Raw genomic sequence first — 25,657 nt, forward strand, 5'->3', positions numbered from 1 at the left:
CCATTTTCCCTAATTTCAAATCAAAGGTATTTAATTCCCACATTAAAACACTAAACAAAGAATGATGGCTAATATCATTCATGTGACTACCTTTTACAGGTGACAAAATGTCTCCAGGCACTTTCCTGACTCCAACCTCATCTGACATCTGAGGAAACTGATCACCCATGCTGTCCACAATCACAGGACTACTAATTGGGGGTGTGGTGTGGGCTAGAGCTCATCTTTCTACTAAGGTGAATTATTCTCAATTTTTGAAGTAGTATTTGCAATAATTATGGACTTGTTTAATGTACACATCAAGTAAGTCAAGTCTCAGAAATCCAGACAAAGCGGTGAGAATCCACTTTCTGGAATGAGTAAAAATGGGCTTAGACCTCTACAAACAGCTGTCTCTTTACAAGCTCAGCCCCACATGCTCCAACCCTGCAGATTCTCCTCGTGCTGCTATTGGAAAGGACCGGGGAAGGGCCACTCACCTTCATGGCCTTCAGTTTTCTTATCTGGATGTGTCAATCTCAGAAAGCAAAAGATGCTTCAGGCCAGCAGCTGGGTTGGGCTCCTTGCCAGATGCACCAGGGTAGCAAATAACCTAGAAAAGAGAGACTACATTAACTCTCTGGTCGGAACGTCATGTTCAGAACATACACCTGGGGTTACACAGAATCAACCTGTACCCTGTCTGTGATGGTACTGGGAGTGTGTTGTCAGCTAACAGTTTACCTGGCCACTACCTCAGTTTCTTTAGCTATAAAACATGGATATGGGTCTTTGATCCATTTCAATTTTAGTGTGGTGCGAGGTGATGGATCTGGGTCTAGTTTTAGTCTTTGGCATGTGGAAAGCCAATTTTTCCAGCACCATATATTAAAGAGGCTATCTTTCTTCCAGTGAAGGTGTTTGGCTCCTTTGTCAAAGATAAGGTGGCTGAGTATGTTCTGAGTTGTTTCTGCATCTTCTAATCTGTTCCATTGACTGGTGTGAGAAACTGAAAGAGTCAGTAAGGGCCAAAATGTACAACAGATACTGCAAAATGGGAAGAAGCTGCTCGAAAGGAAAGAAGAACTAGGGTGGGGGAAAGGCAAAGGAAGGAAGGGAAAGGCGAAAAAACGATTTAAAAAAGGGTAAAATGGAAACAAACTTTGTAAATAGGGATGGGAAGATGGGTTGAAGGGAGGAGAAGGGATTGAGAAAAACAGCAATCAAAATATATCATGTACGGGTCCAAATGCCATATGATGAATGCGATCATTATGTATATCTAAAATATACCAACAAACTTAATTATATAAAAATATGGATATAGCTCCCTACTCTATTGAATTTGGGCCACTATTAAATGAGATGTTATGGAAAATAATACTGACTGACAGGAAAACTGAGTCAGTGCAGACTCCCCTTCCTGCACTTCCCAGAGCTGGCACTCGAATATCTCTACCAGCTACATGAGCTGCACCGACAGCATACCCGCTGGAGGGGCCGCTTTTGTTCTGAACACTTTGCCCAGGGGCACACAGTCTTTCTTCCCCTGATAGTGTTCCTTGGCACCTAATGCCATGGGCACGGGGACAAAGAGAAGCCACTTTCTCCTTTTCCCAGGGTGATTAGGGGCTTTCAAAGGTAGGTTGGTGTGAGTATTAATTCAACTCCAAGATCCTCTCTAGACAGTTCTGTGACATGACATTTTCCTTAATGATCTGGTTAACCACACCTAGGCACATGAAAACCACATGTCATTTCAGCCTAATCAGGCATAGAAGCTGTGAGATCAGAGGCCACTTCATGTAGAAGCAGAAGAGCAGTTTCATTCCGAGCCTTGGGGAAGTGCTAGAGAAGAAAATGGAGGCAGGAGATTGTCTGCTTCCAACTTTAGAAGTTGTCTCAGAGAGGCAGGAACCAATGGGCCTGCTCAGAGAAGAGGGGGCTGCATTGCATATACTCAGGTTTCTTTACTACTGACCTCAGTTTTTCAAGTGTGTGTTGGTGCTCCCTATTGCTAAATCTGTCAGCTTTACATCCAACCAACTAACCATGCAACAAATAATATCTGAGTGCTTCCCAAGGAGTAGCCCTGTGCTGAGTGTTGGTATGTGCTGCCCACACTTTAAGAAATACACTTAAAGTCTTTGAATCCAATATTCAGTCTGTTCTTGGATAGCTTCATTCATTCATCTTTCAATCTCCAAAAATGAATGGCAAGCCATTACAAATCTCTGACATAGACTTGGCACTCTGGTGCAGAAGGGGAAGCTATGTCTCCTCCTAGCTACTCTGAGAGAAGAGAATCCTTCTTCCATTGAGCCCACACGCACCTCTGGGGCTGCGAAGAATAGGCCTCATCCTTTTGCTATCCTTTCAAAACTGCGAAGAAGTTTGTTGCTTCCCATGATGCCTTGCCTCTAAGGCCAACAATCCCAAGGCTTTCTGCAGTACCACACATGAAATGCCCTCTCCATCCTTGGTACAGCTCTCTAAATCCTTGAATGAAGTGGATAAACTGGAAGGGACGGGCCCCTGCCCCCCAAACCAGGCATGCGTGTAATGCTGTACAATTTCTGGCACCTACACAAAGGGAGTATCACAGCAAGAATCTGAAGATATCCAACATGGACCAAAAGAAATATTTGGAGCAAATGAATTAGCTGAATATTAACTGCAAGGAGATGGAATAAAAAATAAAAGCATTTAGATAGATCTCCAAGAAAACGTCCCAACCATGAACCTGGATGGTGCCAAACCCCAGGCATTTGGAAACTAGCTTGAGATGTTAGCAAATCTCAAGCTCAAGCACTGGGGGACGGTTGGTGCTGTTCCACTATCCTTGTTTAACTAGAGTAACTTGACAGGGCCCTCACCTGCTGGCCTGCTTCCAGGGAGCGATTTCTGACTTGACACAATCAGAGCCTCTCCCTTCCTTCTCTTGTCTCTTCTTCCTCTTTCTCTTCATTGTTGGCCGATGTTTTTCTCTGGAGACTACAGTTTCCCCTTAGTGAAGACTGTTTTTATTATCAGTATAATTATATTCAGCTTGAAGTTTTCTTTAAGGAAAAAAAAACAAAGTGAACATTGCGTCTCTTAAGTAAAGTAGCTGGCGCTTGTGTTGCAAATATAGTAAGTGTTTCCAGATTGATTCCAGCAGAGTGTGGTCTAGCTTTGTGCAGGGATAGTGGGCTACAGTGTGCAAATGGGCCCTGTCTTCTGCCAGGGAAGAGAAGGTTTGGGATCAAGGTGTCATATGGTACACAGAGGCGAAGCCTCAGCATTCCAGAAGGGCAAGCTGAGGTGGCCAGTTGACCTTCCTGGGTTATCCTAGAGCCAAGGTAGCACTTGTCTTCCAAGAATCATAGGGAATATATAAGAAGAAAGAGCCACCATTCCATTCCCCCATGCTGTCCTCTCAGGACATCTGGGGTGAGCATCCCAGGGCCAGGACACCAAGCCCAACTGCAATGCTTCCACAGGACATAATAACTATGAGGAAGAAAAATTTTGGCACTAGAGGATACAGTTGAAGGATAGCTGGGAGGTCAGAGACAGCAGGTTGGTGTTATTTACAAAGGAAATATTCTTCTCAGTTGGAAAAGAAACAGGTCCAAATTTTCCAACACTCATACTGATGGGTTTCCTCACCTAAGATTCCTGCCAATTTGCTATGGCGCCGCCCACTGGAGGCCATGTGCTATGGCGCTGAGCCAGTTGGCGCCGAGATAACATGGCGCTGGCCACTGACGGCCATGTGCTAAGCCCCACCCTTTTTCCTCTGAATCAGATTACAACTTCCTGCTCCCCTTTTTGTAATATCCTGTTTCCTTTTCCCATGCTCCCACCCAATCCCGGTCTGCCAAGGAAGGCGGTTCACCCCCTAAACCCCACCTCCAGCCTAGCCCTATAAGCCATTGTTCTCCCAGCCAGGCCTTCAGAAGCTCCAAGCCCTCTTTCCTACTGTGGTCTTTTCCATGCCCTCAATAAAGCCATTTTATTCTGTTTTATTTTTTTCTGTGCAGGAAAAACCTGTCACAGTTCATAAAGAACTGTGATTTGAAAAATTTAAAAATATGTGGTTCTACCACCTACTCAGGTGCACAAGCTAATTTAAGCAGGGAGTGTTCTAGCAGATTCCATTGACTGTCCACCTAACATCCATTTTGCATCATCCTAATATGAGAGGCCCGTTTTTGTTAGGAGTTTAGTTGACCTAGTTGTCTCAATATCCATGCTACAGTGTGTGTTATATCTTGTAACAAGGACTAGCCTTGCGGCAGAGTTGCAGCTAAGAAGGCATCATCAGAAGTCAGAGGATTTCTGGAAAAAATTCCATGTTTCAGATAGAAGGGACCACCATCTTGCTTCCATTTCCTTGTTTGTGAGGCTGGAAGCACAGTAGTCATTTTGTGACGTGATGCATCAGCAGCACCAGATGTAGGGTGCATCTTTCTGTAGCCATCACCCTCTAACTACGCCCACCTCCACCCTTCTTCATTCAGGAAATGGTACCGTCATCTTCCCCAAAGCTTTAATAGTCATCCCTGACTCTCCTCTTTCCTTTATCATCCTCTCTACTCTTGCATATTTTGCTATCAAGTTCCATCAATTCTATCAGCAAGATACATCTCCAGTCAATCTCCTTTTTAGCTCTGCTGCCACCTCTATAGTAAATACACTGTGACCTAGTATATTGCAAAAGCCTCTTACTGGGTCTTTCGTCAAGGACATTGTTTTCTGCAGTCATCTCCATGCAACAGTAGAAGTACTTTCTCAAACTAGGTCAGGTCATGTTGCTCCCCACTTAACACTCCTCATGGCTTTCTATTGCAAACTCCTCACATAACCCAAGGCCATACATGACCTGAAGCTCAGCTACTTCCTCTCACCTCTCACTGCTCTCCCCTCTTATTTCAACAGCTCAAAAAGACAGGCTCCATTTTGTATAGGAATCAGTGGTTTTGAGTCAATAAATTTAAGTCGTTTGTAGGAAAATGGATGGATCTTGAGAACATAATACTGAGATAAATAAGACACAGAAGGTTAAGTATCGCATGGTTTCTCTAACATGGGAGAGCCACAATATAAATAATTTAAATAGCAAAATAAAAGGGAAAGGGAAGGGAACAGGGAGGTAGACTCTGAGAAGATGGGAACGGGGTTTGAGGAAGAAGGGTGAGGGGATGGCTGCAGGAGCAGGAGTAAATGGTCAAGATGTGTGATATGTGCATGTACCAATTCCCTGGGATGAATGTCATGTTATGTATCACAAATATGTACCATTGTGTAAAAACAGAATGGAATGAAATAACATTAAGTTGTATGCAACTGGCTCTAGAACACCTTAACAATTATGACAAGGCAATTGTAAATAACTTTTTTTCCCCTTAGTAATATATATTTGCTTTTTAAAGTACATTAAAGAGCTGCCATATGTCGGGTTAGCTATGAAAGAACAATGGTACCATCCTGGGAGCTCACCTCCCTGAAAATTGAGACTCCAATTTTAAAAAGCCTAAGGTTCACTAGTTCCATAATACATGGTCAAGCAGAGGGTGAATTGGGTTGAAAGTATTCACTCTTGAAACTTAACAGCACTTTTACTTTTTAGTCGTTACATAAAACCCTTTTTAAATTTTCACTTCACTTGGGAATGCTGCACAATTTCAAGTAAAACTCAAGATTCTGGATTGTTTGCACAATGATTACTCAAAGATGACTGCAAAGGTAAAAGGAGAATAAAAGTGCAATGCACAAAACAAAAACAAACAAAACCCCCAAAACCCAAGTACATACCAATAAAGAAGGACATAGTTGAAATTGATCAAGTAAAGTTTTCTAAAATGATGGGACAAAGAAAAAGAAAACACTGATTCCCTGTGGCAAATGTTTTGGCCTTCAGTTCAGCTGCAGCCCTCCCTTCAAGCTTTGGCTCAAGTGTCAGGAAGATTTTCCTGATTACATCTCTGGAGGAATGACTGTGTCATTGCTTTTTATCCTAGCTTCCTCCCTTCCCATATTTTGTCACTTACAGTGATGGAATTGGTTTGCTTGCCTGGATTGATTTGGACTGTAAGCTCCAGAAGGACAGAACCCATGTCTTTCTTGTTATCTTTTAACACTAGTGCTGACTGTACTGACTGGAATATAGATTTCAGCCAATATTTGTTAAATAAATGCATGAATGACTTTTGTTTGGATATATATGATACAATGCATACATTTTTACTTGTACAATATTAAGCTACTGTTTCATAATCATATATATATACATACATATATTTCTACTCTAATTTACTTGTATATTTTACTTTTTCAGTTGAGGCTTTTTATATAAGAAAACATAATTTGAGTCACAAATGTGTATTACAACATACATTGATTTTTTTTTCAAATATTGATATTTAAATGTATTTTTTGACAAAATTCTTCCCCTCCCTATTTGGTGTATTTTTTTTTTCATATTATTATTATAAAAACTAGTTTCTGCTAATAGTTTTTGCATTTTTTTTTTTTTTGTCATTTTGAAATAGGGTCTCACTATGCAGTTCAGGCTGGCCTTGTGCTCACTTTGTAGCCCAGGCTGGCGTTGAACTTGCAATGATCCTTGTGCCTCAACCTCCTAGATGTTGGGATTACAGGCTGTGCACCACCATGCCTGGCTTGCAGTTTGTTTCTAAATGGAAAAGTCAGAGAGACATTTTGAGTTGGATTTAGAAGTACTTCCTTGCAGATGACACATGGGTTTTGTTAATAGACTTACATTTGGTTACTGCTATGGTTTGTGAATTAGTCAACCTGGATTCAAACTTAGAGTTTGATATTACTTATGGTCTGTGTTACACCAAGCAAACTGTGTGCCTTATTTGTATCTTGGCTTTAGCCACCCTCTGTACTATCAGGAAAGGGTAGTAACAGAGCTTAGAGAGCTGGTGTGAAGTTTCAATGAGAAAAATCATGGTAAACATAGTTCAAATTACCCAGAATGCAATGAACATCACCCAATTTTAGATACTGGTGGGACTTTGCTAGGGCTGCCACAACGAATTACCACAGCCTGGGTGCTTTAAACAACACAGACTTATTGTCTCACAGTTCTGGAAACTGGAAATCTGAGATTAAGGTGTCAGTGGGTTGGTCTCTTCAGAGGCCCCTGTCCCAGGCCTGCAGATGGCCACTTTCCCCCAGTGCCCTCAAATTCCTTCCCTCTGTTCCTGTGTCCTAATCTCCTCTTCTTAGAGGGATACAACTGAAACTGGATTAGAGGTCACAGATGACCTCATTGTTTTATCTCTGTAAAGACCCTGTCTCCAAATACTTTCACATTCTGAAGCACCCTGAGTTAAGACTGCAGTATAAGAATTTGGGGTGACTCCATTTGTCTCATAAGACTATTAACATTAGCCCTCCAGGTATACCAAATTAGATATTATGTAAACAGTTTCTATTTTTAATATTGAGTTTTGAAGTACTGCAGACATCCTGAGGAGAAATTTTTGACGACATGAATACAATTAAGTCCGGTAAGTAGGATCAGGAGGCCAATTTGTAGGATGCACATTATTTTTATGTTCTTCATTAATGTCTTTTCAGCATGAGTGTTCTTTATGCTTCATATCTTTAGTAAATAATTTATGACAGTATAGTGAAATTATATTAAATGAAACTGTAGGTTTCAGACGGTGGTCAAAGCCACCTTGGAAGCGCACCATATGCTAAGCTGGGCATGGATGGGAGAGGAAGTCACAAACGCCTCCCCGGATGCCCCTATCCTTCCAGCCCCCTGCCGGTGCTTCTCAGCACCTGTGTGGACATTCGGCACCATGCAGTAAAAGGCAAAGTACTTTAAGATTTACCTTGTCTGAATAGGGAATGTCTTTTCTCACAAGCAGAATTTTAAAAATAACAAATGACACAAAAGTAAAAGGGAGGTTGTCAGAGAAGAGCGAGGAGGTGAGCAGCAGTGGGGAGGAAAGGAAAGGGGGTGGGAAACACGAAGTATGTTGTATGCAATATGAACATGCCAAGTGGAACCCACTGCTCTGTATAACTAATACGCATTTTAAAAGTTATCACACCTACGTTTAAAAGTAAAAATGGGAACAGATCTTTGATGTAATTTTTGACTTTGATGCACTGAACTACCCAATGCCAGCCTCTGAGGTTACAGGCTTCACCGGTGGGATTTGTGGAAGCACATCCTTGGAACTCAAGCATGGACAGTGTAAGGCTCGTGGACAGTGTAATGGACAGTGTAATCCTGCCATTGCCTCTCTGTTTTATGGTGAGCACATCCTTTATTTTCTCTCAGTTTTCCAAACTATAAAATGGGGGAGACAATACTTATCTCTCTCCTACCTCTTAGGAGGACGGAGGGATATAACAGAGCACTTAGGGAAACTATAATCCACCAAAAAATTGGCCCAACAGTATCAATACTGATAGTAAACACTTAAATGGCACTTACTCTACTACAATTCTATATGCACTGCTTCACTTCCTAGCCACAACACTGCCAAGAATCATTTCATACCCACCATAAATCCAAAGGGCAGATGCTGTTTATTAGCATTCTACTTTATAGATAAAGAAACTGAGCAGAGAGAGTTTAGGCCACTTGCCAGGTCACAGAACTAGTAAGTAACAGAGGCAGGATTTCATTTGAGGCATTTTGGGATGCTACGCTGCCATGTACCTATAAGACACGTAACTGGACCATTTATCATCGGACCTGGGACACTTGTGAGAATGGAAAGAGATCATGCTTGCACAACAAACGTAAATTAGGACTTGAACTAGGCAAATAGGACAACTAGGGTTACTTTATTATAAAAGGTTATGAGGCTATTATAAAATGGTTATGAGTCTGGCTTGAAGGATTCTTGTGTGGGAGGGTGTCGCCTGGGAGGGAAATGTCCAGATGAGCTCCACAGAGAAGGGCTGTGCACTGTTCCTCAGGCTTCCTTTTTTCACCAAATCCCACCTGAGTGCAGCAGGCACCGGGTCAAACAGTTGTATTTGTTAAGCTGAAAATTGAGTCCGTAGAACTCCCACCTGCTGATTCTGCCTTCACTTGGGAGAAGGACGGAGATACAAGGAGAGGCAGAGCCTGTGCTCTTCTCCCCGGGTGTCCAGGGGTCCACACTACTATACCAAGGAGCAGCGGCCCCGATTTCTCAGAGCCAGTCCTTCAATGCAGGGCTGTAAGCACTTTGGGCAAAGGGTTATTCTGCGCTCTCCTGTTTATCTAGGAAGCAGAAGCTGCCTAGTGTGAGGAGAGAGCGGGACTTGAGGACTTGATAAAGAACATGGTCAGATACACACAGTGAAGTGTTTCCGACCTTTTTTTCCTCCCTGTGTTTCCCCCTGATTCCCATAGTTCATTTTATATGATTCTTACAATCACATTTTAATACAGAACACTATATTTTAATAGAAAAAAATAGCCCATTGATTGAGCACACAGTCCCTGGAGTCATGAGGTACTTACATGATCTTGGGCACGTACTTGATCTTCATTTTTCTGTCTGACACAAATTCATGCTCTCAGACGGTTTACTGTCTGCTTTCAAGTGGGTATTGAATAAAATACATAAATTTTACCTTGGCCTTCAAAGTTCTACATACTCGGGCTTCTCAAAATTCAATGTGTGCTTGGGTGCCCCGAGGGTCTTATTGAAATGCATAGTTTTATTCAGTAGGTCTGTGGCAGGGGGACTAGAAAACTGCATTTCTAACAAGTTCCCAGTTATCAGATTTAGAGATAAGTTATTGTATGTATTTTTCTTTTACACACACACACACACACACACACACACACACACACACAGAGGAAGTGCTCTGAATTGGCCTTCCTATGGTGGAGTCCGGGTCCTGTCCAACTGCTCATCCAGCCCCTCTCCCATACGTATGTTCTCCTTCTTTCTGCTGAATGTCTAACCAGCTGCAAAATGCCACGAGCTTTCCCGGATCAGGCCCTTTCCTACGCTGCTTTTCCTGTCCACTTCAGCTTCTTCACCACGGCCATCCACATCCCACTTCAAACTCACGACACCCCTCCAGTGCCTCCCACCATGAAGCTTTCTGCTCCTCCCCACAACATTTCTTCTCTCTCATCTCAGAAGCACACAGGTTGTGAAACCCTAGGAAAGACATTTTAGCTGGAGGGAGGGGAAATGGGAAAATCACTGACCAACAGGCATTCCGTTTCAGTGAAGCAGGGTGAAAAGCTCTAGAGATCTGCTGTACAATATTGCACTTACAGACAATAATAATGCACAGTATACCTAACATTTGTTAAGAGGATCATTCTCATGTTGTTTAACCGCAATAAAAGAAGACACAAATGTTTAAGGAATTCTTAAAAAGAATAATTATAGAAATAAATAATACTAACAAGCTAATTTATTCAATTGAAGTGACTGACTGACTGGTGGAAAAAGAGGAAGGCACATACAATGTTTTGGAAAGATATCTTGGACCCAGCAGAGGACAGAAGGAAGGAGGGACGATCCCTGTTTAAAATGCAGATCTTCATGTGTCATTACAAAGAAATACTATTTTTCCATTTTAAAAGCTCTTGTAAATGAAAATCACTGACACTGAAAGGTAGCCATTATATTAAACTAATATGCCACAACTGAATTCTAATTTTTCTACTCTAAAGAGAATGATAGATGAGCAAATGAATGGATACCTGGAAATGTTATGGGTGAGTGTTTTCTCCTTATATTTTTATCTGTATTTCTAATTTAGCTATAAAATCAAAGACTGTCCTACTAGAATTTATTTTTATATAGATGTACAACCTTTCTCTACTCATCAGTTGATGGATGTTAAGTTATTTCCACCTTTTGATAATCAAAAAAAAATAGCCACTATGAAAATAGCTACTATGAACATTTCTGTCCAAGTTTTTCTGTGGACACATGTTTTCAATTCTCTTGGACATATACCTAGGAATGGAATTGCTATGTCATATAATAACTCAATGTTTAACATTATAAGAGAGTGCCAAATGGCTTTCCAAAACAGATGCACCATTTTACACACTCTCCAGCAGTGTATGATGGTTCCAACTACTCCACATCCTTGCCAACACTTATTATCTGTCATTTTGATTGTAGCCATTTTAGTGGTTTTGATTTGCATTTCCTTGATAAGTAATGATGTTGAGCATATTTTCATGTACTTATTGATCATTTCTATATATTCTTTGGAAAAGTCTTTTGCTTGCTTTGTATGACATTATTTCTTGACATTACTGAGTTGTAAGAGTCACATATTCTGGATATGTGTTTCTCGTTAGATACATTTAAAAAATATTTTCTCCCATTATGTGAATTGTGTTTTTAATTTTCTTGATGGGTGTTTCTTGGAGCAAAGCATTAACTTTAAAGAAGTCCAGTTTGCTGTATTTTCTTTTATTGCTTTTACTTTTGGTGCCCTGTCTAACCAATCATTCCTTAATCCAAGGTTACAGTGTACTCCTATCTTTTCTTCTAAAGATTTTATAGTTTTGGTTCCTACATTTTGGTCTATGTTCACCTTGATTTAAGTTTTGTTCAGTGTGAGATTGGAGTCCAAGTTTATACTTTTGCATATGAATACTGGTATTTGGTTTTTCTCATGGCATTTGATGAAAAAGAAACTATTCTTTCCCCACTGAATTGTCTTGACCCCTATGTTATGATGATTATATTTTATATGTCCACTTGATGAAGCTATACATAGTGCTCAGTCATTTGGTCAGATACTCATCTAGATGTTGCTATTAAGTATTTTGTATGTATGACTAACATCTATGATCATTTGACTTTACATAAAAGAGATCATCTTCAATAATGTTGATGGACCTCTTCCAGTCAGTCAGCTGATAGCCTAAAGAGAAAACACGGGACTTTCCTGGAGCAGAAGCAATTCTGCTTAAGATTGGTAATACAGTACTGAGAAGCTGCTGTGTTTTCCCTGCTGGCCTGCCCTACAGTTTTCAGAGATAAGACTCCAACATTAACTCTTACTTGAGTTGGATGTCTTTTTATTTCTTTTTCTTGATTTTCTTTTTTTCTTATTTCCTTTCTTTTTCTTGGTTTTCTTTTTATTTCTTTTTATTTATTTTCTTATTTCCTAATTTTTCTGACCAGAACCTTCTGAGCAGAGTTGAATACAGGTGCAAGAGTGGGTTTCCATGAAATCAGTACACCTGTGGTATCTAGACTCCCGTGTTCATTGCAGCGGTATTCACCATAACCATATGGACTCAACATTAGTAGATGCATCTACATAGGAATATATACACAAGAGAATATCATTCAGCCTGAAGAATGGAATCCTGCCATTTGCAGTAACATGGATGAGCCTGAAAGATATTATGTTAAATAAATAAGCCAAGCAAATGTCAGATGTTTCTCACACACATGAGAAAGACAAATATCACATTTTTCTCACACATATGTGGAAGCTAAAAATGGTCTCGTAGAATAAAGAGTAGAATAGTGACCACTGGAGACTGGGAAGAGTAGAGGAAGGAGAGACAGAGAAGGATCGGTTAAAGGGTACAGAAGCACAATTACTATGAAGAAGAAGCTCTAGGGCTCTGTGACACAGCAGGATGACTATAGCTAACAATAAATTTATGGTAGCTTAGCCTGGTGGCACAAGCCTGCAATCCCAGCACTCTGGGAGGCTGACGCAGAAGGATCACAATTAGGAAAGAAATTAGGCAAGAAAAAGAAATAACATTCAACTCAGGCAAGGGTTAAATTGGAATCTTGTCTCTGAAACCTTGCCTTAGGATGAGAACCATCTCAAAATCAAGAAAAGAGAGCCAGGGATATGACAGTGCAAAGGTCCTGAGGCCTGGGTTCAAGACCTAATACTGCAGAAAAAAAATTTTTTTAGTTGTATATTTCAAACTAACCAGAAGAGAGGATCATGAATGCTTCTAACACAAAGAGATGATAAATATTTGAGATGATGGATATACTAATTTATGTTGATTTGATTGTTTCATATCATATACATGTCAAAATATCACACTGTACTCTGTGAATATATATGCATCTCAATTGCAAGTAATAAAAGGTTGAATATTCTTGTCTTATTCCAAACCTTAGAAGAAAAGCTTTCAATTTTTCACCAGTAGAAATAACTTAGCTGTGTATTTAAAAAGTTCTTTTTATTAGTTTGAGAAATTTCCAATTATATTCCTAATTTGTTGAGTGTTTTTATCTTAAAAGGAAGTTGAAGTTTGTCAAATGTTCCATGTGCATGTATTGAGATAGTCCTGTGTGGTTTTTGTCTGTAATGTATTTTATTTGTCTTTGTTGTACTGATTTAGGACATCACATAGTTTAATTTTTGTATGCTGAATCATTCTTGAATTCATGAGATAAATCCCACTCATATATATGTATAATCCTTTTGTATATTGCTAAACATATAAACTTGCACACACATACACATACAATTTAACAACCTTTGTGTTAAAAGCACTCAGCAATAAAGCAATCAACAAATAAAGAAACAAAAATAAATCTCTCAGACAACTTGTTAGTTGATGATGCTTTTGTAATTTTTCAGAATTATTATCTCCGTAACATCGTCCAATACAGTTTATTTGAATTCATCAAAAACCACAAATGACTAAATTATTCTGATGAATCAAATTTTATTAGAAACCCAGAATTCAATATAGTTTATAGAAAGACACTAAATTCTCACCATAATTTCAGATACCATGTGCTTTTTCTCCCTGTTATCTCTCTTCCATTTGCTACTTCCAGATCCGTGGGAGTGGGGCAGTTGGTGAGGAATCAGGGTGGTTGAGAAAGGCATGCACCCTGATAACCTCACAAATGCAGCAATTAGAGAGGGCAAGACCAGCAATCAAGACAAGATGACCTAGCACCTTGGCATCTGGGTAACTCAGTTGTTAACCTTGGTCTTTGCAGTCTATAAGGTCAGATATCTCTCAATCACTTAATTCCTTGGCTTTAAACTAAACTATAATGGCACAGGAATTTTTTACATTGGATTAACAGTTCTCACAATGATCTCAGGTTTGCATTTTCTTCTTGCAGCTGTTTTGTAAGATGCTCCATTCATTCAGAGCAGAGAAGTTATGGAATGCAGAGATATGGAGGGCTTATGAACCCCGGGTGAAGTGCAAAGGACTTCAAGATGCATGTAGAATTCATTTTACCTATGCTTTTACGTGTGTGTCAGAGGAGATGGCTTCTCAGAACTTACATTTCCTTGTCATCCACGTTAGCATCAGTGTAGGTCTCCCTGCCAAATCTTCCTTATCTCCGATCACCCTTTTCCTCTTGTTCTCTCATCAGTGAAGATGAAGAACAGCTGTTCAATTTTATGGCTTCAATTAATTTAATTTATATCTACTATAAACATGATTTCTCCAAAACGTAATAGAACATCTCAGTTTGGCATGTAGAAAAGGCCTTCTCTCTCACTCTAATCATTTCCAATAGATGTGCTTTACTGCTTTAATTTATGTTTTTGTTTCTGTTATTATTGTTGCCCTTTTTTTAAAAGCAGAATTTTATTTTTATGACTAATTTTTCCTAAGAATTCTTTGGGCATGTCTTATTCCAAAATCCTAATAATTTAACAACCCATTCCACAGACAGATGCTCTTGATAAGACAATGAAATAAAGGTTTAAGAAATGCTGAATGGTCTCCAAATCAGCAAAAACTCAAGCAGTTGTCGCAGCTTGTCAGAGGTGGTGTGGATGGAGCTCAGAAACAAAGATGAAGATCAGAGCTCATTTTATGTGTGTGTCTAGCACTGCAGCTGCTATTTCACACAAGACAGAAATATCAAAAAGGGAAAGCTTGGACTGAAATGAAGTGCCTTTTTTCCACTAGATGACCCACCCCTTCCAAAGGACGGAGTGAGCAGTCTTTTGCAAGGACTGATTAGTAGCTTCTACCCACTGGTTGGCTCTGACCTGAGGCCCAGAGGGCAAGAATGAAAAATTTAGAAATAGGCATGTGATTTCTACACAGAAAGTTGCATAAGGTTTGAACCACAGGGCTAAACTTTCTCCTACAGTGTGGATTTATGGCCTCATATGTGTATGGGAGGATGCAATAGCAGATCTCAGAGTGAACCAGCTGCTTCTGTTCCGGGCTGAAATATCTTACCCTTTCACCATGTGCAAATCAGATTACTTCCTTGCATACAAAGTTTCCTGTCTGGTCTATCACCTCGTCCTTGGTGGGCTTAGAGACATTCTTTCACCGTTTCAGATATCCACAAAGCTGACCAGGATTGTCTTCAGGGATTCTACGCTAAGGTTTTCAGGGATGAGAGCTTAGATGTTAAAGCAGATGTTTCAGTTTCCATTGTTAATCCAATTTCTTTTTTTCCTGGAAGTGGCACTGATTAAAAATTACATATGGAGCAGAACCAACTCGATTTTTAAACAGGGCAGGTAAGAAAGATCTAAGAATCTTTCTAAGAGATTTGTTGTTTTCACTGTTAAGTGTTTTAGAAAACATAAATTCTAACAGTCTGCTATTTCAGAGCCTGTTTCAGTAGCAGATTTGCACTACTGTCAATAACTCCCCCTGTGTGCTGCACCCCAGTGCCCTTTCTGAAGTCCACAAATGGCTTCATCTCTAGTCTGAATTCCTTTCCTTGGGACTGCGCTCTATTCCTTCAATTCCTGCTTCGATTTTCCTTTAAAATTCCGGCAAAGAGTCCCCTCTCCCAGGAAGTGTTCGCTGATTTAAATTTAGTATGTGTCATGGTTGTGTCTGAAAGCCTCATGTAGTCACAGGTGGGGCTTTTTCAGAGGAGCTGAATCTACAGTGTGTGACTCTGGAATTGATTCCTGGAGCAATGCTAGGATCAAGGGCATGAGGATGAAGGGCGGGAGTGCTACCCGCCCTGAGCAGCCTAGATAAGGTAAAAGGGATAGAAAGAGCTGTGGTTGTCCTTTGTTGCTTTGATACCTTCTGCATGCCGTGAACTGTTTCTCTTCTGCGATGCTCCTCTGCCATACCCCACTGATTATAGACTGAAACTTCTACACACTGTGAGCTAAATAAACCTTTCCTCCTTTAACCTTGGGTGTCAGGTAGTTTGTCTCAGCAACAAGAAAAGTAAACAGGACGGCATGTGTGTCCTGAACAGGCCTTCTTTCTGCCTTTGCCCTATTGTTCTGCATGTGATCTTGACAAGGGTTTCTTCACAACTGCCTTGGGAGGAAGTTGCTATTATTGCCAAGGTCCCGGAGCTAGGACCTAACACAATCGGGATCCAGAGACCCTGCTGTTAACCACTTCCCTGCACAGCTCCGTGCTCAGTTGCTACCTCCTCAGCCCTGAGGTAGAAACCCTTAGAAGGCCAGCTCAGCAGCTCAGAGCTCAGCTGTAGGGTAAAGGGTCACTTCAGAGATAACTAGTATCTGCACGATGTAGTGGAGATTTCACTGATGTTCTCTTCAAAATATACCAAGAAGTACATGCAGGTACTTGTGAGAACAGCCATAGCACATAATTGGCTTCATTCCAAAGAAAGTAGGTAGTCTACATGACTAGCTTAGAGACTAAGCTGGGTTGGGCTGGGTTGCATTTAATCAGTTGGAATTTATAAACCCAAGAGACAGTGCTCACAATGAATACTGAGTATATTTATCCAATCTTCACTGAGTACATCTAAATACCCAACTCTGTACCAGGTAACATATATGTGTTGAGTGAAGACAAAATGCTTTTTCTACGAAGCTAATGTCTATTAGAGGAGCTAGACTAAAATGTGAGAATGTGATATACTTGACCATAACATGTGCTCTCCTTCGGAAAACTTTTGGTGGATAGATAGAGATTGAGTGTGGGTAAAGAATTATGCAGATTGCTTTTTATAGGAGGTGAGGGAAAGCTTGTAGGAAGAGACTTAGAAGAGAATTCTATAGGAGAAAGAGCTGGCAATGCTCATATCTAGGGGGAGGGCACATTTTGGACTGCAATCATAGTGAAAGGAAACATCCTTATCCATAGTAACAAGAAATACCCTTATTCTTGGCATGTTTGTTAAACAGAAAGAAGTTGTTCCTTATGCTAAATGTTCAAAGGTAAGTTGTTTACTTTCTCTGAGTCTCATTTTCCCTACCTACATGGAAGCCAGATGTTAACTATGGCCTTTCTAGGAAGATAGAGAAGAAACTAACTTAATGCACCCTCAGTCCCTGCTGCAGCCAATAAAAGTCCAAAGCCCTCCCCATTGAAGATTTTTCAGTTTTTGAGAGTTTCTGTTCTGATATGCTGTCCCAAGCCCCTAAGCCCACATGTGCAATTTTTTTCTCCTGTGACTTTGACCAAGAAGGGAAACCTAGGCCCTTTGAGAAGAACCATAGAAAACGTTGTTCTGAGTACAACAGCCAAACTGACGATTTGGGGGTCCTTTGAGGGATTCCCAGCCCGCCTGAACAGGAGACAGGGATGAAACTTCAAAGAGCTGTCCTGGGAAGTATATCGCCTCTTTCTCATGCTTGGTCTCTAATTTTCTGGCTCCTCCTCTTTTCATTTTCCTCACCTTTTCTTTCCAGTAACTAAACAAGAACTCTCTGCTTCTTCTCTTGCCCTTTGCCTCCAACATCACAAAAGCTCAACCACACCAAGAACATCTTCCAAAGTATTTGCTTGAATGAACACGGTATCATCTCTACACCTAGTGCTGGAGCCAATTTTAGGAAATGGTTTCTTTTGACATCCCTACATTTAAATTGGAGGCAATTGTATTAAGTTTGTTAGGTTACTGGAAGAGTTACATGAGAAAATGCATGGACACGTGTTAGTAGCATGACTAGCATAAAGTAAATGTCCACTGAACAGGAGCAATGGTGGGTGTGACTACTGTGGTGGTTGTAATGTCGATTGTCAACTCACTACTAGTTTGAGGCCTGGCAATTTTGGAGCTTCACTTAGAAAAGTAAAGATGAGGAAGGACTAGGAAAGTTCTAGCTACAAAGAAGAAGAAACTAGAATACTGAGGCTACACCACGAGGCAAGGCAAAACAAACACATTCCTAGAAACTTGGCAGTAAGGCACAGCGAATGGAAAAGTGATGGATGCAGAACCAAGCAAATTTATTTTTAAAATAAACTCACTTGTGATCTCTCCTACAATGTGTGATACAAATTTGCAGAATGCAACTGTAAGAGCACAAAAGCATTAAAAACATTAATACTCCCTCTCCTAGCTTGCAAAAGTCTCAAAAAGAATGAAAAATGGGGAAAAGGTTTTAGTTGCCAGTGAAATAAGGGTATGACTACAATCACAAACCACAAACCGTGGAGCAAACCTGCCAAACGTTATGAAATCTGGACCCAAATGAGGAAGAACACAAGGAACTGGTATCATTTCTTCAGATCTTGAGCAAGATGGACATTCTCCCAAAGGCAAGTGAGACTACTCTGAAATGTTCATCCAGTGATTCTTTAAGTGATGGAAGATCCACGACCACAGAGGACCACAGCAAAAGATGACTCTTCCAACGGAGATCCAATTTGACAGCTCAGAACACTGCTGATATACAAGAAGAGGAACTGAGGGGGGTACAATTTTTATCCACTGCCTTTCTCCTAGCTCAGGAGATGACCAGTGCTGAAATGAGTAAAGCAAGTGGAGGAAAATAGCATTTTTTAAATTACCAGGATTTCAATGCCAAAAACTGAGTAGTGATACAAATGCCCAGGTTAAGAACAGTAACTCCCAAGTTTGAAGCAGGACTGCGGAGGTGATATACTCTGAGCTTCCTAACATCCTCTTGATTCTCCTTCCCCCACTGCTATGGTTTAAATGTGTCTCCAAATATCACATTTTGGAAACTTAATCCCCAGAGCAACAGTGTTGGGAGGTGGAATCTAACAGGAGGTGACTAGTTCATGTGACTAGTACGGAGTGTGTTAGTTATTGTAAGTGTGAGTTATTATGAATGTGAGTTCACTCCTTTTGCTCTTCCCATTTCTTTCCATTTTCTTTTCCTCTCAGGATGCTGGAACACGAAAGCTCTCACTAGATGCTAGAGCCATGCTTTTGGACATCCCAACCTGTAGCACTATAAGACAAATAAAATTCTGCTCATTACAAATTACCCAATATCAGATTTTTTTGTTATTGCTGCAGAAATTGGATGATGACATCCACCAAGTATTTTTCAGCAAATTTATGAGATGAAAAACCAGAAAGAGCCACCTCATAGATCTACTTTGAAGTGAGAGAGAAAATAAAGAAGGAAAACTCCAAGACAGGAACTGCAAGGTAAAGCCAAGGAAACAGAGGAAGGAAGAGTTCAGACAAGTTTCTCAAAGAAATTATAAGAGAAAATTTAAATGAAAACTATTGGAGAGAAGAAAGTCATACTAGAAACAATCAAAATAAGAATAAATCTAAATTAAAACAGGCAACACTTTTCATTCATTCATTCATTCATCCATTCATTCATTCACTCAGTGAAGAACTACTGAATCCTTCATATGCTAAACGCACTTTTAAATGCTAAGGATTTAGCAGTGTTTCACGTGGACAACAATTCTTCTCTTCCCTAGATTGGAGAGCTGACAATCTAGGGTAAACAGGGGAGACAGATAAAGAAAATTTAAAAAGAATAAATTTTAATCGTTTTATGAATAAAAGTAAAATAAGGCTACATGATAGTGAAAGTTTTTGCGTGGTCGGGAAAGTTATCTCTGACCACGTGACATTTTATCTGAAACCTATAGAACATGAGTGATTCAGACCTGCAAATACCTGGAGAGATGGTGCAGGCATATGCAGACATCTTTAATATAGGATTGTTCAACTTATAACTTTTTAACTTTATGATGCTGTGGAAGCAATGCACATTCAGTAGAAACTGTACTTTGAATTTGGAGCTTTTCCTGGGTTAGTGATTGCTCTGTGACAGTCTCTCGCGATACTAGGAAGTGGTAGCAAACTGCAGCACTCATTTAACCACGTGCTCACAAGGGAAGCAACTCTATCCTGCACTACGTTCCTAAACTATGACGCTTGGTAGGATAGGAATTTTAAACGTATTTCCAATTTAGCATATCTGCCATTTATCATTGGCTTAGAGGATGGAACTCTATCGTAAGTCAAGGAGCATCTGTATGATAACAGTAAAAAAAGATTATTGAAAAAGATAGACATGAGTGAGAGATAAAGAATGTCTAACAATTACCCCATTGGTGTTTACAAAGAAGAAATGGACACAAGAAACAGAAATTTTATTTTATTTTAGGACAGGGTCTTGCTGTGCAGTCCAGGCTGGCCTTGGACTTGTAACTCCTTTGCTTCAGTCTTTCACATGCTAGGATTGAAGGTGTGCACCACTACACCACAGAAAATGTACTTTGAAATAGGAAAAATAATCCCCAGCAGGGGATATAGCACAGAAGCACAGCACCTGCCCAGCAAGCACAAGGTCCTGAGTTCGATTCCTGGTGCCAAAAACAAACAAACAAAAAACAATCCCCAAAATAAATGTTTATGTGTGGAGATCAAGAGTAATGCTGTAATGTAAACTTGATACTTGAATGATCAATGTCAGGGCATAAAAACAATATGGTTATCCAACCCAATTAATCTTGTGAAAAATTAATATGGGTAACCTGACTGGTCTTGTGGCTTGCTATGGGCTCCAGCATGTGGTGGAAGTCATGTCGGAGGGTTTTGAGCTTCGGTTTGAAGAAGCCTCATGCACTGCCACTCTCCCTCTTCCAGCCCTGCTCTCATCCTCTGAACAAACCTGGCTAGCCTGCAGGAGCAAGGGAGACCACTCGGTCAGATTACCCCTACTGCCCTGCCAAGAGATAACCACATACCATACGTGCAAGTTAGATGATTCTACGCCAACTGGACTCCAGCTGACCCATGTCCTGACTCAGTCACTCAAGATCAGCCAAGCCAGATCAGCAGAACCGCCCCATGGCCCTGTAGGCCCATCAGCACTGATAAATGATACTTACATTCAGCCACAATGTTTTGAGATGATTCATTGGGCAATGAAGCTTACCGATAAGTATCTCAATGTTTTTCAAAACCCTTCTCTTGCCTTTAGAGAGCTAATGTAGGAAATACGCTGTTTTTTTGTAATGGAATGTTTGCCTGATATTCAGCACATCCAATTATCATTTTCTCTCAGTAGTCATGGAGGATAGGTTCCAGGACCACCTGTGAATACCAAACCCTGTGACATCTAAAGCTCTCATATAAAATGGCATAGGTTTGCATGAAACATTTGCAGTGTCTCTGTATACATTAAATCATCTCTAGAATACTTATGATACTTAATACAAAGTAAATTCTATGTAAATACCTGTTATATTGTGTTGTTTAGGGAATAACAAAAAGTCTGTATATGTTCAGTAAACATAATGCTTTTTTGAATAGTTTTGATCCATAGATGGTTAAATCCACAAAGGATACAGCGGGCCAACTGTATACTTTACTTACATTTTCTTCAGTTAAAATTTAATATTTTTAATTAAAAATAGCACTGAATACATTTTATTTACATTTTCACTGTGAAAACTGATTCCATTTCATCCCAATTTTACCAACTTATCTATCTTTAACTTTATATACATATGGAGGGACTCCAGGAGAAATTTTCACCAAATCTTAATACATAGTTGTTCTTTCCCAGGAGCAAGATATTGTATAAATTTTGCCTTGTTCTTTGTAGTTTTCTGTATTGTTGGATTTTATGTTAACGGATACGTACCAATAAAATACTATATAAAATACTATAAAAACTAGTTTTTATTAAAAGTTCTTTTAAGAAGAACAGGACAGGCAGGTAGGAAAATCTCAAGGAAAGATAGTGACATATTGAAAGGAAGTACGAGGAATATAGAGTACTCCTTGACTAGAAAATGAACATTTGTAGGAAAAGGGCTGGCATTGGAATAAGGTCTCCAGATCAGTTGTTAGTACTGGACCAGTGTTAATCAACCAATTTGATCATTATGGTTATGTAAGATGCTATCAATAAGAAAAGCTGGATGGGGGCTGGGGATTTAGCTCAGCGGCAAAAGCGCCTGCCTGGCAAGCGTAAGGTCATGAGTTCGGTTCCCAGTACCAGAGAAAAACCAAAAAAAAAAAAAAAAAAAGAAAAAAAAGAAAAGCTGGATGAAAGGCAAAGGAAATTTTAAATACTATTCTTGCAAATCAATCTAAAATTATTTCAGAACAGAAAGGAACATGAAATTGTAGTAAACTGTATAAATAAAAAGTTGGGTTTATCTTCCTTTTGAAATATAAAACCTACTTTTCTTGTGGAACAAATGAAGGAACAGTTTTAAAATGGCCAATAACTAATGCATATAGTGAGTAAAAGTTGTTATTATGTAAATGCTGATCTTTTTGTGCATGTGTGGTGGTGGTACTGGAGATTTAACTCCAAGCCTTTGCTACATCCCCATACTCCTTTTTAAATTTTTTATTTTGAGACAAGTTCTTGCTAAGTTGCCCGGGCTGGGTTTCAACTCCAGATCTTCCTGCCTCAGTTTCCCAGAGTGCTGAGATTATAGGTGTGTGGCACTGTGCCTGGTCAGTATACTAATTATTAAATGACTTTCTTTATTCATAGTATTGGGGATCAGATCCAGGGCCTTGGGTATGCTAAGCCAGTGGTCTACCCCTTAGCTTCCCTAAGCTACTGCCCCAGACCTTGATTTTGATTTGATTCTTTGAGGGGGAAGCTTATTAACGTAAGGTGTTTAATGTCTGTAACATGCCCTCCTTGTGTTAAGAATACTTTAATGTTTTGTCTGTCAAAAATCATACTAACTCTATATTCTATACAAGTAGAAGTTTACGTACTTCTTACACTTTTTATATAATTATTAATACATTGCCAGTTTAATTTTAAGATTTTGCTTACTTTAGAGGAATAAGTAATTAGTTAGAGCACTATGCTACATCTCCAAGTTAGCAAAATGTGACAAATATTTAATATGTATTAGTCAGTCATATAAGCCTGGTGTTCAGGGTGCATTTAGGGGACAGATTGACTGGTCCAGGTTGAACCAGTGGGTTTTTTGGTTGAATAGTGATCTACTTTTTATCAGTTATACTATTCTTTACATGCTTTATTTTGGAACCATGACTGACCGATATGCACTCCACACATCACAAGCCCGAACACTCTCTATGTGTATGAATAAACAATGCCGATACATTCTGATTGTTTCATAAAGGTGATATTTTTAGAAAGAACAGAATAGTTGCATCTGAGATTCATTGTAGAGAAATTCCCTGGTGGATTCTGACACAAACAGAAAAAAACAAAAACAATGAAAACCTTAGAAGCCTATAACTGATTAAATAAATTGAATTTTCCTCAGTTGGGAAAAATACTGATTTCTTTCTTATAAAGGAGCAATATTTCACACCAAGAATATAGTATTTGTTTACAAAAGTTATGTTTGGGATTTCTAACATACTACTGTCAAGTCAAATGTTAAGAATGTTAATTAGAAAAAGGAAGGGAAGGAGTGGGTGGGAGGTGGCCATCCACACACCCCACCAAACAGCAGGGTGTCTCGAATTACACAGTAAGTATACGGAGGCATTCTGGAAACAAAAGAGATAATAAATGATAAAGCATCTGGCAAAGAAGATGGGAAAAGTGCTGTTCGAAACAATATATTCAACAACGCACTGTTCTAATTATCTGCCAAAATTTAAGTTTTAGTTTGTCTCGTTTATCAATCTGTGATTACTAGCTGAGTTTTATTTCTGCTTTTCCCATTGTGTGCATTCTTTGGATTAGTTCATAGTCTCTGTTAAAATAGTTTCTTCAAAGAAAGTTTCAAAAGGCAGAGACAGTTCTAAAGTCTGTGGGGCCTGGCAAGTGCAAGGTCGTGAGTTCGATTCCCGGTACTGGAAAAAAAAAAACAAAAAACAAAAAACAAAACAAAACAAAATAAAGTCTGTGGGTAAGTTTTTTATTTTAAATATTCTTTTTAATGATCAGCCTATGAGTCCAGGCAATAGATAGGGAAGAAAGACATACCCACATTAAAATCAGTTTTTTAAATCCTCAGTGTATTTCTAGCTTACCTTATTTAGATATTGTAGTACATACAAATGTCTGTAAATAGATTGGAAAATTATTATTTTATTTATCTTTTTTAGTCTTAGAGTTCAAGCAAAACCATCTCTTGAGCAATGTCTCCCTACATTCAAGGGTGGGACTTGATAAGTCAAGTCTTAATGATATATACTGTATTTGCCTTTTGCTCTTCAATGGCTTGGTTACCCTGTAAGTTAAAGAGGCATTGTGCAGTCTCACAGGTCACTAGCAAGTCCATTTAAAGTTAGCTCCACTTAAACCACACACATATGCTGAATATAGAAACACTCTAAAATGTTATATTTTTAGGAAAAATGCCTGAAAATGAGTGCAAATGTTACTGTGGTGGATTGACTACTGGTGGTCAACTTATAACACCCAGATAAACCAAGCAACGGTGGTGCTGGGTGTGGGAGGCCCACCTGAGGATTGCTGCTACCAGCATAAGAGGCAGCACTGGAAAAGAAGAAGAGAGGCTGCTGGGAGCTGGTAGAAGCTGTTGAGAGCCTTTTCGAAGCTGAGAGAAGCTGTAAGGAGCTGTTGGTTATTTTGGAGGAGCTGGTCATGCTGGCCTTCCTGATGAACTTGGCTGTTTTCATCCTCTGAGAAGCTCAGGACCTTGTTGGCACTGAGAATAGATAGCTTCAGTTTACTTTAGGGGAGCTCTGGTCCTCACTTTGAGCATCACTTCCTGGCTTGGAGGGGAAGATAGTACACTGCTCAGTCTCCTGGAGAAGGTTGTCATGTTGGATTTACTGATGGGAACTCTGCTTTTCTCATCACTGAAGGAGCTCAGGACCTCACTGTTGTGAGGATGGCTGTGGTACTTTTTGGGGGAGCTCTGGTTCTTACTTTGAGCGTCATTTCCTGGCTCCAGTGCACATCCCTCAGCCTGCTAGCACAGATCCTTTATTCTGCTGGTACAGACTTCCTAGCTTCCACCACTGACCTTTGGGTTTTTCCAGCACAGATTACTATGAATTTTTGTTAAAGATAAGCAAAACTAATGCGTTAGTAATGATTGAGAGCAGACAAAAATATTCCTCACCAATGATATGTTCAAATATTCATTAGGCAAATATTTAGTACAATTCTTGAGCCCCGAATAAAGGATACAGCCATAAATCCATCCCTTCTCTGTCCCTTCCCTCTCTCCAACCTTTCTCCAACGGCCTATGTACTTGCATAGAGCTGTCAATGGTTTAATGGATTGGGCAAACAGGAAGGTCAAAGCCAAACTCTGATATGTCGTTGACATTTGCTGATAAATGTGTGCTAGGTGGTGGTGTTTTCTTTCTACCTAGAGATGCTCCACCCACCTTGGTGAGGAAAGAAAACTGGGGTGAGGTAGCCCTAATTCAGCCACCAGCACCCCTGTCTCTCTGCAAGTGTTGTGGGGAGGATATGTTGGTGAGTGTGTGGACTTGGCAGAGAACAGAAGGGATCCAGAGAGGTCTGCTTGCCAACTGAGCCACCAGGCCATACTCAGATGCCATCCCTACCCTCAGGAGAGGCAAGCCCACTGCCAGACCAGCTGGTCTACTTGAACACAATATTTGACATG

At 39.9% G+C, this 25,657-nt stretch overlaps 2 long non-coding RNA genes across 2 annotated transcripts in view; one reads left to right on the top strand and one right to left on the bottom strand.

Annotated features, from left to right (window-relative positions):
- Window positions 1-25,657, bottom strand: part of LOC102007596 — an 89,368-nt gene that overhangs the window by 2,987 nt on the left and 60,724 nt on the right. The window contains exons 5-6 of the long non-coding RNA XR_262050.2: window positions 2,856-3,038; window positions 480-592 (exon numbers count right to left, since the gene is read on the bottom strand). This is a non-coding gene — a long non-coding RNA (uncharacterized LOC102007596). The remainder of the gene's footprint in view (window positions 1-479; window positions 593-2,855; window positions 3,039-25,657) is intronic.
- LOC106149259 lies at window positions 159-21,731 on the top strand. The gene is made up of 3 exons (XR_001235310.1): window positions 159-236; window positions 19,137-19,271; window positions 20,736-21,731. It is a non-coding gene; the product is annotated as an uncharacterized LOC106149259 (long non-coding RNA).

The sequence above is a fragment of the Chinchilla lanigera genome, unplaced genomic scaffold (assembly GCF_000276665.1).
Source record: "Chinchilla lanigera isolate Chin_1 unplaced genomic scaffold, ChiLan1.0 scaffold00040, whole genome shotgun sequence".
NCBI lineage: Eukaryota > Metazoa > Chordata > Mammalia > Rodentia > Chinchillidae > Chinchilla > Chinchilla lanigera.